The sequence below is a fragment of the Pholcus phalangioides genome, unplaced genomic scaffold (assembly GCF_987345545.1).
Source record: "Pholcus phalangioides strain wild (caught in Gottingen) unplaced genomic scaffold, Ppha-v1.0 ptg000015l_1, whole genome shotgun sequence".
Taxonomy (NCBI): domain Eukaryota; kingdom Metazoa; phylum Arthropoda; class Arachnida; order Araneae; family Pholcidae; genus Pholcus; species Pholcus phalangioides.
The window spans coordinates 95,216,850-95,232,689 of NW_028301608.1; the positions used below are offsets into that span (position 1 = coordinate 95,216,850).

Sequence of the window (15,840 nt, forward strand, 5' to 3'; positions counted from 1 at the left end):
TGCACAGAGGAAAGGCACTGAAAAAAACAAAATCAGAGTTAGAGGTCATTAAAATATTACGTCAGCATCGACGGAGAGGGGTTTCCGATTTGTTGACTTTTGATGACGAGGGGGGAGAGTGGGGTTTGGATGATGCATACTTCATCAACCACCCTTTATAAAAAACATGAAATATTCTTAATGGCATCTTGAACTGTGGTTTGTGGGCACCTGAACTCTCTGTCTAACATTCTCCCTATTTATGACATGAATGTCGCTCTCCACTTGTTAATACAAAATATACGGAAGACTGGATGTTGTGAAGATATTTATTATTTTAGATGGTAATTTTTTAAAGAAGGAAAAAACTCATCTCTGCCTCTACCGGGAGTCGAACCCGGGTCCCTCGATTGCCGGACGAGCGCTCTGACCACTAAGCTACAGAGGAGATAGAGATTTTCCTTCGCTAGAGCGTATATATGCCGAACGGAACCGTGCAATGGACGGTGAAACCGATCAGCTAATAGCTCATGGACGACGAGCCACGTCGTCCAGTCTTCCGTATATCTTGTATTAACAAGTGGAGAGCGACATTCATGTCATATATATAGCCCTGCGGTTATCTTTTATCGTCGTCCATGAGCTATTAGCTGATCGGTTTCACCGTCCATTGCACGGTTCCGTTCGGCATATATACGCTCTAGCGAAGGAAAATCTCTATCTCCTCTGTAGCTTAGTGGTCAGGGCACTCGTCCGGCAATCGAGGGACCCGGGTTCGACTCCCGGTAGAGGCAGAGATGAGTTTTTTCCTTCTTTAAAAAATTAACATCTAAAATAATAAATATCTTCACAACATCCAGTCTTCCGTATATCTTGTATTCTCCCTATTGATAAGTTTCCTAGAGAGTCTCACTTTAATGATCTCTAAATGTTTCGTGGATCCTTCAAGTGATCTAGAATTGTGTTTGGGCAGCTTAAGTACACTCGAACTGTGCCACGCATCATTCAAGTGATCCGTAATTATGCCGCAGATCACTTAAGTAATCTGAGAATTTGCTGGGGGGGGGTAACTTTAGTGATGTAGAGTCGCACTGGGAGTCGCTTAAGTGCTCTAAAACTGTGCCAACTGTCACTCGAGGGATTTCCAAATGTGCCACGGATCGTTTAAGTATTCTGGAACTGTGTCGCGAGTCACTTAATTGATTTGCGAATGTGACCTGTGAATGTTGAGTGATCTGAAAATGTGCCACGGGCCGCCGAAATAATGTGGACATGTACCATGGGTCACCTAAGTCATTTGTAAATGTGCCGCTTAGTTCATTTTTACAAAATTAGGGTTGAGGGGGCAGCCGCATCAGATAATCCCCCAGGTCACATTTGGTCTACGGGGCATGGATTTATCATTATGTGGCTTAGAGGGTGGGTCACAATGAATTTCTTAAAAGGAAATTTTGAGTTCTTAGCCTTCGAATAACATCGAAATTAACAGAAATTGATTATAATAACATTTTCTTTCGGAATTTGATTATAAAAAAATATTTTTTGCATTTAAAAAATGAGTTTTTGATCGTGTAGCTCCCCCCCCCCTCCCGTGTAGTCGCTGATCCCAATATGTGATAGGAGGTAGGGAGGCGGTGATGACGAAATTTTGCTGATAATGGGGGAAGGGGGTTAAAGTTTTTCTGACTTTCGCTGACAAGGAGGGGGGGGGGGAGGGTCAAAAATGGCTGAAAAATTTCTGACATAATACTTGAACGGCCCCTTATATAAAATGCAGGGCATTTAGGTTACAACTAAATTGTGAATTTTTCTATTGCTTGTACTTACATAAGCTGTTAATGGTGATGTTGACATTGGTGGATAAAGCACTATTGGTAAAGTTGTTTTACGTCAGCAACGAATCATTGGATGAAGCTTTACGGTATAGTTTTTATACACAATCATCGCACGAATAACACATTTAGTGATGCGAAATTATAATTTATTACACAGCACAATACATGACATTGGAGTTTATGGGCGGAGGGGGAAGCGTTCTCCAAAAAATTTTCGTCCCTGCAGGGTTTTGTGGAAAATTCACCTTTTTTACTATGGTTTTCCATTGATACATTGAATTTCATTGGGGATGGGATACCGCGTCCTCAACAACGTTGGGAAACACTGGTATAGAGTATGAGATCATGATTTCACTCAGTAGGAAATACGTTTTTAATATTTTTTCCTTCAGAAAATGAATTTATAACTTTCTCTTCTCACACAACATTAGGTCAATTTATCGTTTCTATAAATACCTGTATAGCGCCTGTGATCGATGCCCAAATTATAAAACACTATTAGAACAAATCACAGACTACAGTGTGCGAATCATCATGCTGATCGATGTTAGATGAATAAATCGAGTAGAAATGCAGGTGATATACATTGAGAGCTTTGTCAATAACTACATCACTGCCGTCTCATTTTGACCCTGATTCACGCGGCTGGTAACGATCTGACATTCCTGACCACGAAACACATTGTACAGCCATTAATCATTCTTGTTTCGGATCGTATTAAACTGCTTCTATGAAACCGGAGCTTTGTAGTTTACTCAGCATTACTGGTAAGTTCCTTCCTGAAATGTAATTGAACGCCCACGCGTGTCCCATACCGAACTTTATCACTAAGTTGATTATGACTTGGAATTAAAAAGCTGAAGACGGTGTGGCATTAAAGGGTAGGCTACGCATATACAGTGTGATCATACATCAACTTTGCTGATATACGAGCCTCTGGTATAAAGGCTGCAAAAATTGACGAACGCGTATTGAAATTCTATACATGGGGATGTTTCAGAGTATGCGCTCAAGAATGAGAAGAGAAAACAAAACCCCGACTCTCGCGATTGCGGCCGCAGCAAAAATATTCTGAAAACTTTAAATAGTAAGTAGTGTGTGAGTTATGCTGTTTTAGTGCTGCGTTTTTCTATTGTATTTATGTGGGAAAATGATAATAAAAGGTTATATGTTAAAAAAAAATGTGCGTGAGAATCTCTCGCAGAAGTGAAACATTTAGGTTTGACATGGCCAGATTCAACTCAATTGAATTAAATTTTAATTATTTGAAATTTAATTTTTTAAACATGATCAATCTTGTTGACCCTTTTTTTTCCTTAAACTCTCCTTCGTTAAACTTGGCACACTTGATCTAATTAACCCCTTAAACCCCAAGACTCCATCTGTTCCGTCGAATTCTAACAATTCTAACGAGTTACGTGACATGAAATCATAATTGAACCCGCTGTAAACCCATGTGGGGCACATTTGTTCACTAAAAATTTCTGGTGATAATCGTTTTTGGTGCTAAAGTGGAAGGTGGGGGGGGGGGCTTTTTATCAGGACTGAAGTCTACAGTACAGGGGTGAAAAGTATGAAAAAATTAAAAAAAAAGTGAAGCGCTCTGGAGATGTGTACAGCGTTATGACAGCGCAGCCAATTAGGATCTATCACTGTGACGTCACAAGAGAAATAGCTTGCTCCACGCATGCGCTTTAGTATATTCATTGCTACGTGAACTGATCGATGGCCTCCCATACCCCCCCCCCTTCCCCCCCACCGAACTTTATTTTCGCAATAGAAGGTTCACTTCAAAAACTTTTCTGAAAGATGAGAGAGAAATGTTTGAAACAATTCGAAGAGAGGACCACTTCTGTTCCATATAACGGGACATTACTCTATTTTGGCTAGTCAGACATTTAACACATTCGTCCTGCTCATTTTGATTTGCAATATTTACTCAAATTGTGAATAGTTTGAAACAACGTTTTCATAACTTGTAAATTAAATTATGATAATTATACCTAGAGACGAAAATTCGGGAAAATTGACATAAATGTCTTCTTTTGTTCATTTTGGAAAAATGTTTTTTTTAAATATTCCTGCAGTAAATTCCTATTTCGGAAAGTTAGCAAAGATTTATAGCAGCGGTCTTCCTTGCCCCGTGCTCGCAAGTATCGAATCACTCGCGTCGTTATCCCCATGAAGGCAGTCATTTACTCGATGCAACGTACAAGCCGTTTGACTAAAATGCATAGCTGAACACAATGACTAAGGAGAAAAATTGCACGTGCGCCTTGTGGCACATAAGGGCCGGAGACCGCAGCCTGGGATTTGTGAAGAAGTGTGAAGAAGACTTGTAAGACAAGTAAGAAGAAGAAGTTGGCATTTTGAAGTGGGAGAGATTTGAGAATGGTCTAAATGCACAATATATATACAGCGCCTCCACTGAGACGGGAAACGAATAATCAAAGCCTGCGTCCACAGTGCTGAAGAAGTTTTGCTTCCCTTTCTTTTTACGGAATATGCAATATATACAGCACACACACACCGAAAACACACAGAGCCTCCACTGCGACATGAATAATCAAACAGAACCTGCGTTGACAGTGTTGGACATTCACATTTGAATTTCTCACATGTATTATTTATATTACATAAAAAATATTTCCCTTTTTTGTAAAATTGGGAATGCACATAAGCATTACTATGAAGGTAATACATATAGGGAACAAATATCAGTATGAGCTCGGTTGAGAAATCAAAAGAGCGATGAAAAATCTATTGATTCACCTGGCCAGAAAAAAAAATAATGTTTTTACTTGCGTCCTCTACTGCTGAACTAAAACGTTAATTTCTGAATTAATAAATACATTATAAGAATATTGTGTGTGTGTGTGTGTGTATTGGAGAAACTCACGCTTAAAATTGTCATTTTAATAAAATTTATTGCAGTTGTAGAGAAATTAGATGCAGTCACATATCAGTTAACATAATATTTAATTTTTTATTTTTGTCATTGAACAAATTTTGTATTTTTTAATTATGTCTATTACCATCCTAAATTGTTTAAAGTACTGCAATGCGATGCTCGCATTGTGTACGCCATCTACTGGTTCTATGTGCTATTAAAGCCATGGTGCGGGTATGTAGATTGTAAAAATTTTTTGCTTCCATTTTTAGCGAATCTCTCGCCCAAAGGGCTTACAAAGAAATGCTAATTCAAGATACCATGACACTGTGGGATCAGCAACCCAAAAAACTTAATCAAAAGTATGTCATAAAAATAACAACAAACAAATGTTATACGTCATATTGTATATGTTTTCTTCATTACAGTTTAATTACAGCTTCAATTTCCCTCGCGCCTGAATAATTGAATAATTTTTCAACGTGATCAGTCATTGCCATTGAATATCACTTTCTAATTGTACACGTAAGGATTTTGGTTATATTTTTTCATATTATGTCGTTTTATTTTATGCGTTAAATCAATTTTTCAATAATTTACAGAATGATTGATTATTGTGATTTGTTCCCACTTATAAAATATTCGGATATAGTCATATATATATATATATATCGGTTAATACGATGTTTCTTCTACTTCCATTAGTCTGGACCATTAAAATAACATTAAAAAAACCTGATGTCAATTGCAATGTTTTTCTAGTGGTTTATTCATGATGTTTTGAATGTAGGAAACAGGGTTTGAACAAATTGCCCCCACGTGTCCAGGGCATGCAAAATTTTAGATCGGACATACATTTTTATATGCCTATATCTTCGCTTCGTTTGATACACATAAGTTTTCTGTCTCAATATTCCCAGTCTGGTATTTTCGAAATAACAAAAAACACTGATTTTTATTGAATGATTTTCCAAAAAAGACATCCCACCGCCTTTTTTTTTAGTCGTCATTGTATACAGTGGATCTCACTTACAACGTTCTTGGTGCGTTTTCCCGATTAGTACGACTTATTTTCGTGGTCCCAACTCTTTCACTAATACTCATAGATATTTTCCGTTTAAATCATTGTTCGGCTTACAATGTTTTTTTGAAATGATGGTTTTGTGAATGAAGGTTTAATTTCTTGAAATGATGTTTTTCCATGGTAGTTTTTGAAAAAAAAAATCTTATAAGCCGGATCGACTGTGTTAGGGCATGAACATAGTGCACGCTGGTTTCCGATTCCGCGAGTGGGTGTGATTACGGGTTTGTTAAAAAAATTCAGAAATTCAAATTTTTAACCAATCAGCAACTGCTCCGACTTGCAGAATCGGAAACCAGCGTGAACTATGTTCGTACCCTTACGCGTATCGAGATTACCTTCGGTCTCGTGATTGTGAACTAATTCTGAATTGGTAAATTTCTTGTACCATTTTTCATCGGCGTATTTTTTCTCTATTTGTATTATTTTTATACATTTTCTAAGTATAGCTTTTTTTCTATTTCCACGCCAATTATTATCATGATTTGCTATTGAAACAGTACATTCAGCGAGTGAGGTCAGTTTTTAGCCAGTTTTCGGACCTTTAATATATCGTAGCTTTTACTTTTTAAAATTACATTCTCTTTTTTCCCACACTAATTATAAATGGTTTTTTCAATGACTATTTTAGGAATTTTTTTTGTTTGCGTATGCCTTCGGAACATAGATTACGTAACGCTGATACTGATTAATTCCTATTCGGAGTTATAGTTTTGGCATATTTTTTCCAAAGCATTCTGAAAGCATGGGAAAATTCCTGGAACCTAGAATTTCCTTATATCAATGCCATCAAAAGAACATTACATGTGTTTTCTAACAGAAATATGATATGCTATATTGTCCGCACGTCATTGAAGTCGCCCATTTCACATGTAGCCATTGGGTATAGCAGTCGACCTATGCAAAAAATCTTCGCCTTTTTTTGCAGTATATTCAATAACTTTAGGTGAAATGGACGATTTCAGTGACTCACGAACTTTGAGCGGAGTCTTTCTGCTATAGAAATAGTTTCTGCTATAGTGTTGGTGCGGGCTGCATTATTGATTTAAAACGTGTCTCGGGCCATTTCTTTGCAGAGCACCACAAGTAATAAGTAAAAACAACGCCGCAAATGATTAAGTAATCTGTAAATGTGCTGCCGGCCAGTGAATTGGAACTGTGCCGCGGTTAACTTCAGCGATGTGGAACTGCATCACGGGTGGCTTAAGTGCTCTGAAATTGTGTCGCGGGTTACTCAAATCCGCCGTGGTTCAATTAAGTGATCTGAGAATGTGCCGCGGACGACTTAAGTGATATGAAACTCCACTGTGTGTCAGTTTCACAACCACAGTTCACACTGTCAGTGGGAAACGGATGAGTTCAATAAAAATCTTTCGCGTTTACAGTTCTTACCGTAAACGTTGAAAAATCAATATAAATTTATTTATAATACATTAATGTGTGCGAATTCCCATAAACAAGGATTTAACACTAATACGACATTTTATTTTTAGACATTCTTTGTATCTTGAAGAAACAGCTCCAAATTCATCCAGTAGGAAGGAATTAAATGCTTTTTTCTTCTTATTACTCTTTAATCGTTTTCTATAAATTCTTATAGTAATTCATTATAGTAAGAATCGTTAAAATATTATTGTTTAAAGTAATTTAGCATTAAGAAAATTTCATTGCGTTTGAGAAAAAAAAAACCTTTTCAGTGAAATATGTAGTCATTAGAAAGGGAAAAAACAATGAAAGAAACAATTTCTTCAAGAATATGTACTAATGTGACTACGTGCAATAATACGCTAAAACGATATCTGTGGTTTTGTTTATTGCAGTCTGTTTAAAGTATTTTTTCGTATGGCAGCTGGCATGTATCACATCCTCTTTTTTTTGCATTTTTGCTTTTTTTCTTTTCAAAGCTCACCATCTGCACTGTAGTCAATTAGTGACTAGAAATAAGTCTGCTTCTCATCTGCTCCGGCTCTTATCTCGAATACTTCTACATTATGTTTAAATTTTTAACTTCCCACTCTTGAATATAAAGAAAACACACTAACATGCTGCTACAGTTGTTTTTTTGCCAAGCTACATCGTTATCATCGCCTTATAAATGAAATAGTTTCATAATTAACACTAGATCCGTGGCACTTTCGGTATACCTAAAACCGCGGACTGGGTCGAATTGACCCAAACCGTGAAGAAACTTTGTTCCGTAGCGAAAACAGGAATTTATTTTCGGTTCCTGGGTTTTTCCCCTTCTCTTATTCAACGTTGTTTAATTGTGTATTCAATAACGGAAAAATATGTTTGTTTATGAATATGAAATAGGCTTCAAAATTAGCTAAAAAACTTTGTAATCCAGTAAAAATGAGATATTGTATACAATACGCCATTCAATACAAAATCTTTTCTTCAGAAATTCCATAATGATAAAAAAAAATGTGAATATAACGACGTCAAATTACGTATGAGAAAGTCTATAATATGATCCTGGCAAAATGAATATGCATTTCGTACCGATAAATGGTTTAATCATTTATGATGAGCAATTTGGGGCAAATTATTTTCCGGATTTATGTACTTTACCGCATGTTGAGGCTGCACAACCCATGCAAAAATTAAGAGATATGTTTCCACATTTTGATGTTACCTAAAATCAGAGACTCGTTTCTTTTTTTTCTTTCTTTCTTTCTTTTGATGGTTAACGAAGGTACGCGATCAAGAGCGCATGAACGTGTCTTCTTGCGTAAGGGTGACACATATGATGAACTTAAGGGATTATGTAAGTTGCTTCTTGATACAATATGAGGGTTCCCCCTTGAAAACGACCACCTCATTAATCCATTTATTTTTGTGTATTATTTAATTTTCTTCTAATTATAATAGATAGTTATAATATATAATTATTCACACACTTAAAAGGTAATTATTTGAAGAAAAAATAAATACAAGATGGAATTTTATGAGAGTGAAATAGAACCTATGCAGTGGGTCGTCGTCAGGGTCATATTTCACTCTCATAAAATTCCATCTGGTATTCATTTTTACCCTTCAAATAATTACCTTTTAAGTACCGTATATACTCGTGTGTAAGCCGAGTGTTTCTGTGGAAAAAATTGTTCCTCGGGGGGGGGGGGGGGTCGGCTTATACTCTGGTCAGTTCTTGATGAGAAAATATCGACCGCCGCAATCAGTAGTAATTTTTGTAGCAGTGTTCGAGAATCCGGCATTATTGGTATGGGATATGTTCAAACCCCACAGAACCAATAATGTCAAAGAAAAGGCAAAGAAATCGAAAAGATCATTGGCTTTGATACCTAGTGGTCTAACGTCGATTTTAAAGCCTTATGTGAGCATCAGCAATCCTTTCTAAGACTATGTGAGGAATTTGTGGATCGAATGGATGAGTTCCAATAATAAAGAAACTACAAAAAAGGGGTGCCTTGAAGAAACCTGACATTGGCCAAAGGGTACATGAGGCGTGGAATTCTGTTCCCACCAAAATTATCACCCGATCCTTCAAAAAGTGTTGCCTCAACAATGCTATGGACGGAACTGAAGATGATATTCTCTTTGAAAATGACGATGGTGATGACAGCCCAGATGAAGATAAAAACGAAGATGCCGCACCCTATGATGATCTGATAGATTATGATGAGCTTGGAGACTCAGAAGAAACGGATTAAAAAGTTTGAATCACTTTTTATTGTAAATTTCCGCAAGCTATTCATTTTGCATGAAAATATACGATTTTTTTTCCTCTAAAATGCACGGATTTTTTGGGGTCGGCTTATACACGGGTTTTCAATTTATAGCGGTTATGGTGGTCCTGAAGGGGGGGGGGAGGGTTCGGCTTATACACGAGTATATACGGTATATATTTTTGAATGAACTAGTGAGCGAATGTGTATATTCATAAAGAAATTATTTCTTTCATAGTATATTTTGTTCTTTCTAATGACTACGTATTTGATTGAAAAGATTATTTTCTCAAACGCAAAGAAAATTTCTTCATGTTAAATTATTTTAAAAATTCTATTTTTTAAATCCTACTATAATGAATTCTTATAAGAATTTATGGAAAACTCTATTAAAGTGAAATAAGAAGAAAAATGCTTCTAGGATTAACGGTTCGCGATTGATTCCAAGATTATGGGTCCTTCACCCTGCATACACGTGTACGTACAGTGTGGTTCAAATAAAAATGGAAAGAGAGGAGCTACAGGGAACACAACATAAATCGTATTAACAAGAAAAAAGTGACTGGGAATAGTACGGGAGGTTGATTGAAGGATCTTTTTTGTTAACGATCTGGCTGAACAATGAGGAATTTATTATAGGGACACTTTCAAAGCCATAATGGAGCGAACGCCCTCTGAAATGCACGTTGTGCCAAGTGCTGTCATCATCGCCATCAAAAGCGACGCATTTATTGCCGTAGATCTTCAAAATAGTCGCTGTGGTGGTCGAGTGGTCATAGTGACGGACTCGCATCGCGGGAACCCGGGTTCGAGCGCCACAGTGGTGGTCGGCTGAAGTTGGTTTTCTGTGGTTCCCAACTTTGAGGCGCAAATGCGAGCCGATCTCCCCGTTAAAAAGTCTCGCCACAGAGAGCAACAGTCCTACAAACAGTACAAATATTCAGTCACTACACATCACTCACTTCACTTCTGAGATATAGATGGCAGCACTGAAAAATCATACACAACACTAGATACGCACTCAGACTATTAGGTACACACACTTACACTTCCGGCAGAACTCACTAGGTAGTAAATTGCCTATATCGATAGACCTGAGTTGTGCTCGGTTTCAAAAAAAAAAAGAAGAAGATCTTCAAAATAAATCAAATGTTATGTGCAGGATTTCACGGATATCTTTAGCGATAATGAGGATGGTGATCCTTTTTTACATACGTTTAGAATTTTCATGCAAATTTTTCGAAGATCCCTCACGCATAAAAGAATGTAAGCTTTCACGATTTGTGTCGAGGCAGTGTTTCTGACCTAAAAAGCAGTGTTCAAGCCGGATTGCTACCAAACGTTTCAAGCATATCTGCGATAGTTTTCTTTAGCTAAGTTGGGCGTGTAATCAGTGAGATGTTCTGTTTCGAAATATTCGCAAAACTTCTGCCCCGATCATTTTCCGATAGTTTGAAAGATATCATGTGAAAATTGCGCTTCAGCCTTGACTGAGAATGTTCATCGCAGTTATAGACGGAAACTTTCGCGATAATTTGTCAAGTGCATTGTTGTTTCGAACAGGAAGCGCATTACAGAAAAGATAGGAAAAACTTAAAGAGATGACACACCATAATCCTGTTATTGTACACACCAATACAAACAATTGTTATCAAAGAATGCATGGTCTAACATGAAGCGCAAACGCGTTTTCGAAACGGCAGCTCCGCAAACATTAAAACGGCATTCCTATTGAAATTTATCGGTAGAAAAACAACACCATACATGCAAATGTAACCTGGGGAAGAAGAAGAACAGTATACAAATCTGCGTCACAGTGCATAAAAGGCGCGGACGCCAGCCCTGTGAAGTTATTCCAATCTGCAACCGTTCTAACAGTTGTAACGTACGGGGTAATGGCGCACTTTCGTAATACTGAAAAAGCAGACATGCATTTCATTTACTGCATAGCAGGCACGAATGTAGGGTGAGCGTTTTCCCCTAGAGGCGGTTGCCCAATCGGAAAACATTTGCGCGATTGCATCGGCAGCTGTTGAAACGAGATAATTTCTTTGTTCCCGGTCTGACGCAGATCGTACAAGCACTGCCAGAACGGATGCATACGGTTTCTAATAATTGTTAATTATGAGTAAATCGAATTGTGAATCTCATTGTTTCTACAGAACATTCCATGATTAGCAGAAAAAAATTCAAAATATATATTTGTAAAAAGTATATACATTGAAGAGCCAAACAAACTGGTACACCTGCCTCATATCGTGTAGGGCCCCCGCGAGCCCGCAGAAGTGCCGCAACACGACGTGGCATGGACTCGACTAATGTCTGAAGTAGTGCTGGAGGTAATTGCCACCATGAATCCTGCAGGGCTGTCCATAAATCCGTAGGAGTAAGAGGGAGTGGAGATCTCTTCTGAACAGCACGTTGCAAGGCATCCCAGATATGTTCAATAATGTTCATATCTGGGGATTTAGGTGGCCAGCGGAAGTGTCTAAAGTCCGAAGAGTGTTCCTGGAGCCACTTTGTAGCAATTCTGGACGTGTGGGGTGTCGCATTGTCCTGCTGAAATTGTCCAAGTCCGTCGGAATGCACAATGGACATGAATGGGTGCAGGTGATCAGACAGGATGCTTACTTACCTGTCAGAGTCGTATCTAGACGTATCAGGGGTCCCATATCACACCAACTGGCCACGCCCCATACCCCATACCATCACAGAACCTCCACCAGCTTGAACAGTCCCCTGTTGACATGTAGGGTCCATGGATTCATGAGGTTGTCTCCATACCCGTACACGTCTATCAGCTCGAAGCAATTGGAACCGAGACTCGTCAGACCAGGCAACGTGCTTCCAGTCCTCAACAGTCTAATGTCGGTGTTGCCGGGCCCAGGCGACGCGTAAAGCTTTGTGTCGTGCAGTCATCAAGGGTACACGAGTGGGCCTTCGGCTCCGAAAGCCCATATCGATGATGTTTCGTTGAATGGTTCGCACGCTGACACTTGTTGATGGCCCAGCATTGAAATCTGCAGCAATTTGCGGAAGGGTTGCACGTCTGTCACGTTTAATGATTCTCGTCAGTCGTCGTTGGTCCCGTTGTTGCATGATCTTTTTCCAGTAACAGCGATGTCGTAGATTTAATTTTTTACCGGATTCCCGATATTCACGGTACACTCGTGAAATGGTCGTACGTGAAAATCCAAATTTCATCGCTACCTCGGAGATGCTATGTCCCATCTCTCGTGCGCCGACTATAACACCACGTTCAAACTCCCTTAAATCTCGATAACCTGCCACTGTAGCAGCATTAACCAATCTAACAACTATGCCAGACACTTGTTGTGTTATATAGGCGTTGTCGACCGCAGTGCTGTACTCTGATTGATTCCATATCTCTTTATTTGCATACGCATGCCTGCACTAGCTTTTTGGCTCTTCAGTTTAGTTACCGAGGTAACTTTATACAATATTCAAACCAAACAAATTATTAATTGAATTCTCAAATTAAATGCATGCATTTGAAATCCCACGAATTCTCACTGATACAAATATACTTTTAAGAAATCAATAATAACCAGACAGAAACAAAAAAGAAATTTATATAAATATATATAATTTTCTTTTGTATTTTAAACATCACATTTAGAGTATTTGATTAAATGTACAATATTCAATGCATTTAGATAATAATATAATTATTATATGTATATATAATAATAATTGAATACACGATTTGCCCAATGAATATATAAAAAAAATCTACTTATTAAGTGAAAGCAAATACTTTCGTTTCACAATAAATTTTCTTACTGTTTCAAATTTCTAAATACATAATTATCTTTATTTCAACATCCAATTATTTATAATTAATTATATTTCAATATTCCCTCAATTCGTGTTTATAATTGATTTTAGTTAGATATTGAATTATTGATATGATTTTGTTTGTTGTTAACAGTGGCTCTTATCCTAGCCAGGGCTGTAGCTAGTCTTTTCTGTGCCCTGTGCAGGAATTTGAATTTAGGCCCCTTCTGGCCCCATTTAGGACCATTCTGAGCCCCCTTCTCAAGTGGGTCCTGTGCGGGTGCACCTGTTGCATTTGCCTAGTTACGTTCCTGATCCTAGCATCTCATGTTGAGGCATAGCTTGTGAGATTTTCGATTGGAAGATCAATATTCTCCTATCATAAAAATATATGTTACGGCAAATGTGATAAATCCGGTTATTATGCATGATCGGCGACAATTTTGATAAGTTTGACAAATGTCACTAAACTTATCACTTTTACTGGTGATTATGCATAATACGCACGCACCACACAACACACACAACCATTGTTTGATAATTTGGGAAATACTAAAAAAATTGTCACATTTATCGGCGATTATTCATAATACCCAAATGATAGAATAAAATTTAGATGACCGTACTTGTAAGCAACCGTATCGGACATCGATATAACGAACTCTTATTTATTAAATTTTACAATCGTACCTCCCATATAATGAACTCTCGATTTAAAAATAATAATGATCGTACTCGAATATAATAAACTCCCATTTAAAAAATTACACGATCAAACCTGATATAATATACTCCTATTTAACAAATTTTACTATCGTATGCCGATATACCGAACTACCATTCAACAAATTCCTTCATTTAACACATTTTCAATCATGAAATCACGATTTCAGTCATTAAATCATGAAACTCATTGAATGGTTCACTACATTCGGGTCCTACTAAAATTTATAAAACATACTAGACTCATTCGGGAATTTTTTCTCTTCATCTAATAAACCAATTGCATTAGGGTATCATGCATAATCACCAGTAAAAAGCGACCATTTTTAATATTTATCATTTTTATCAACGGCGATCAGGTATAATGTATAATCGCCTGCAAAAGTGATAAATCTGCCAAACATACCGAGACTGTTAGCCATGGGGCACAATAACTGTTGATCATGAATAATAACAGCTGCTTATGCATAATAACCGGTTAATATGCATAATAACCGGCTATTATGCATGATAACCGGTTATTATGCATGATAACCGATTTATCACGTTTACCGTAACACATGCACATCATGTCGAGAAAGTTCTTACCGAGGCCATTTTCTTCTCAATCAGGGGCGTAGCCAGAAATTTCGTTCGGGGGGGGGGGACCAAAGTGACAGAACTATAGATTTGGCCATCTTACGCCGTTGTTCCAAAATTGCAAAATGTTTCTTTTATTATTTTCCCCAAGGCCTCATAATCATATGGAGGCAGAAGCTCGTGCTTTCGGAAACATGCGAAATTTCATCGAAATAACAAATTTCTTCGCCATACGGCAAATATTGAGAGACTTATTGAATTAAAAATCTTGAGAAAGAATTCAGGGAGTTATTTACAAATCGTTCAAAAATAGTCAAATTTGTACTTAACCAAATACAGTTGAATCCCGCTATAACGAACTCAAAGAGACCGTAGAAATCACTTCGTTATAAAGGAATTCCACTTATTTAAAACCATCCCTATGTAAACTTCTCTGGGGATTGGAAATTTTGTTCGTTAAAAACGAACACTTTTCTTTCCGTTTTCCCTTTCGTTCCTTACCGTTTCGCTATAACGGTATTTCTTAAAATGAGATTCGACTATAGAGATATATTGGTTCCAAACATGTTTCTGATATTATATTCAGTGACCGATAATCCCCTGTTTCGAGAAGAAAGAAAAAATTCGATAAATTACGTGTTTACAAACATGTAACTAATTAATTTTTTCTTTAATTTCGGCATAAGAAATACATACAGGGTGTCCTGTCAGTGCTAATATGGTCTTTATCTCATGAATCGTCCGTCGCAGAAATATAGTTTCAATTTAAAAAAATGTACAAGAGGTGTTTAGAAATTATCCTGCGCCAGTTTTGAGAGTGAAAATACAGTGTGTTACAAAATGAAAAATTTAAACTTCTTTGTATGATCCCCATTCTAACTTCCGTTTAGAAAGTTGCTGCCCTGTCTCTCCAGAGGCCAACAAAAAAGCATTCCATGTGTCTAAGACCAATATTCATAGGGATATTCGAATTCAATAATCGGAGAAAAGTTGGGAAAGGACAACATAAAAGAGGGCAAGGAGCGTTGTCCGTTAGGTTTTGGCGTTTTTCATAATTTTCTTCTGGTTTTTGAATTCAAATGTCTTAGCAAAAAAATATATATCGATATATATGTATTTTATAATGACGTGATCTTCACGTATTCCCCAGGGATCAGCATGATCCGTCCAGGGAATTTGTTAGTATTAGGTTAGTAGACATCCATGCCCGAACCGGGATGCACTTGGAAACGTGAAAATTTCTTGTTGGCGTTAAAAGAGACAGGGGAA

At 37.5% G+C, this 15,840-nt stretch overlaps 1 non-coding gene across 1 annotated transcript; it reads right to left on the minus strand.

Moving 5' to 3' along the window:
- Positions 1-355: 355 nt before the first annotated feature.
- Positions 356-427, minus strand: TRNAA-GGC (transfer RNA alanine (anticodon GGC)). The gene has a single exon. It is a non-coding gene; the product is annotated as a tRNA-Ala (tRNA).
- Between the last annotated feature and the right edge of the window lie 15,413 nt (positions 428-15,840).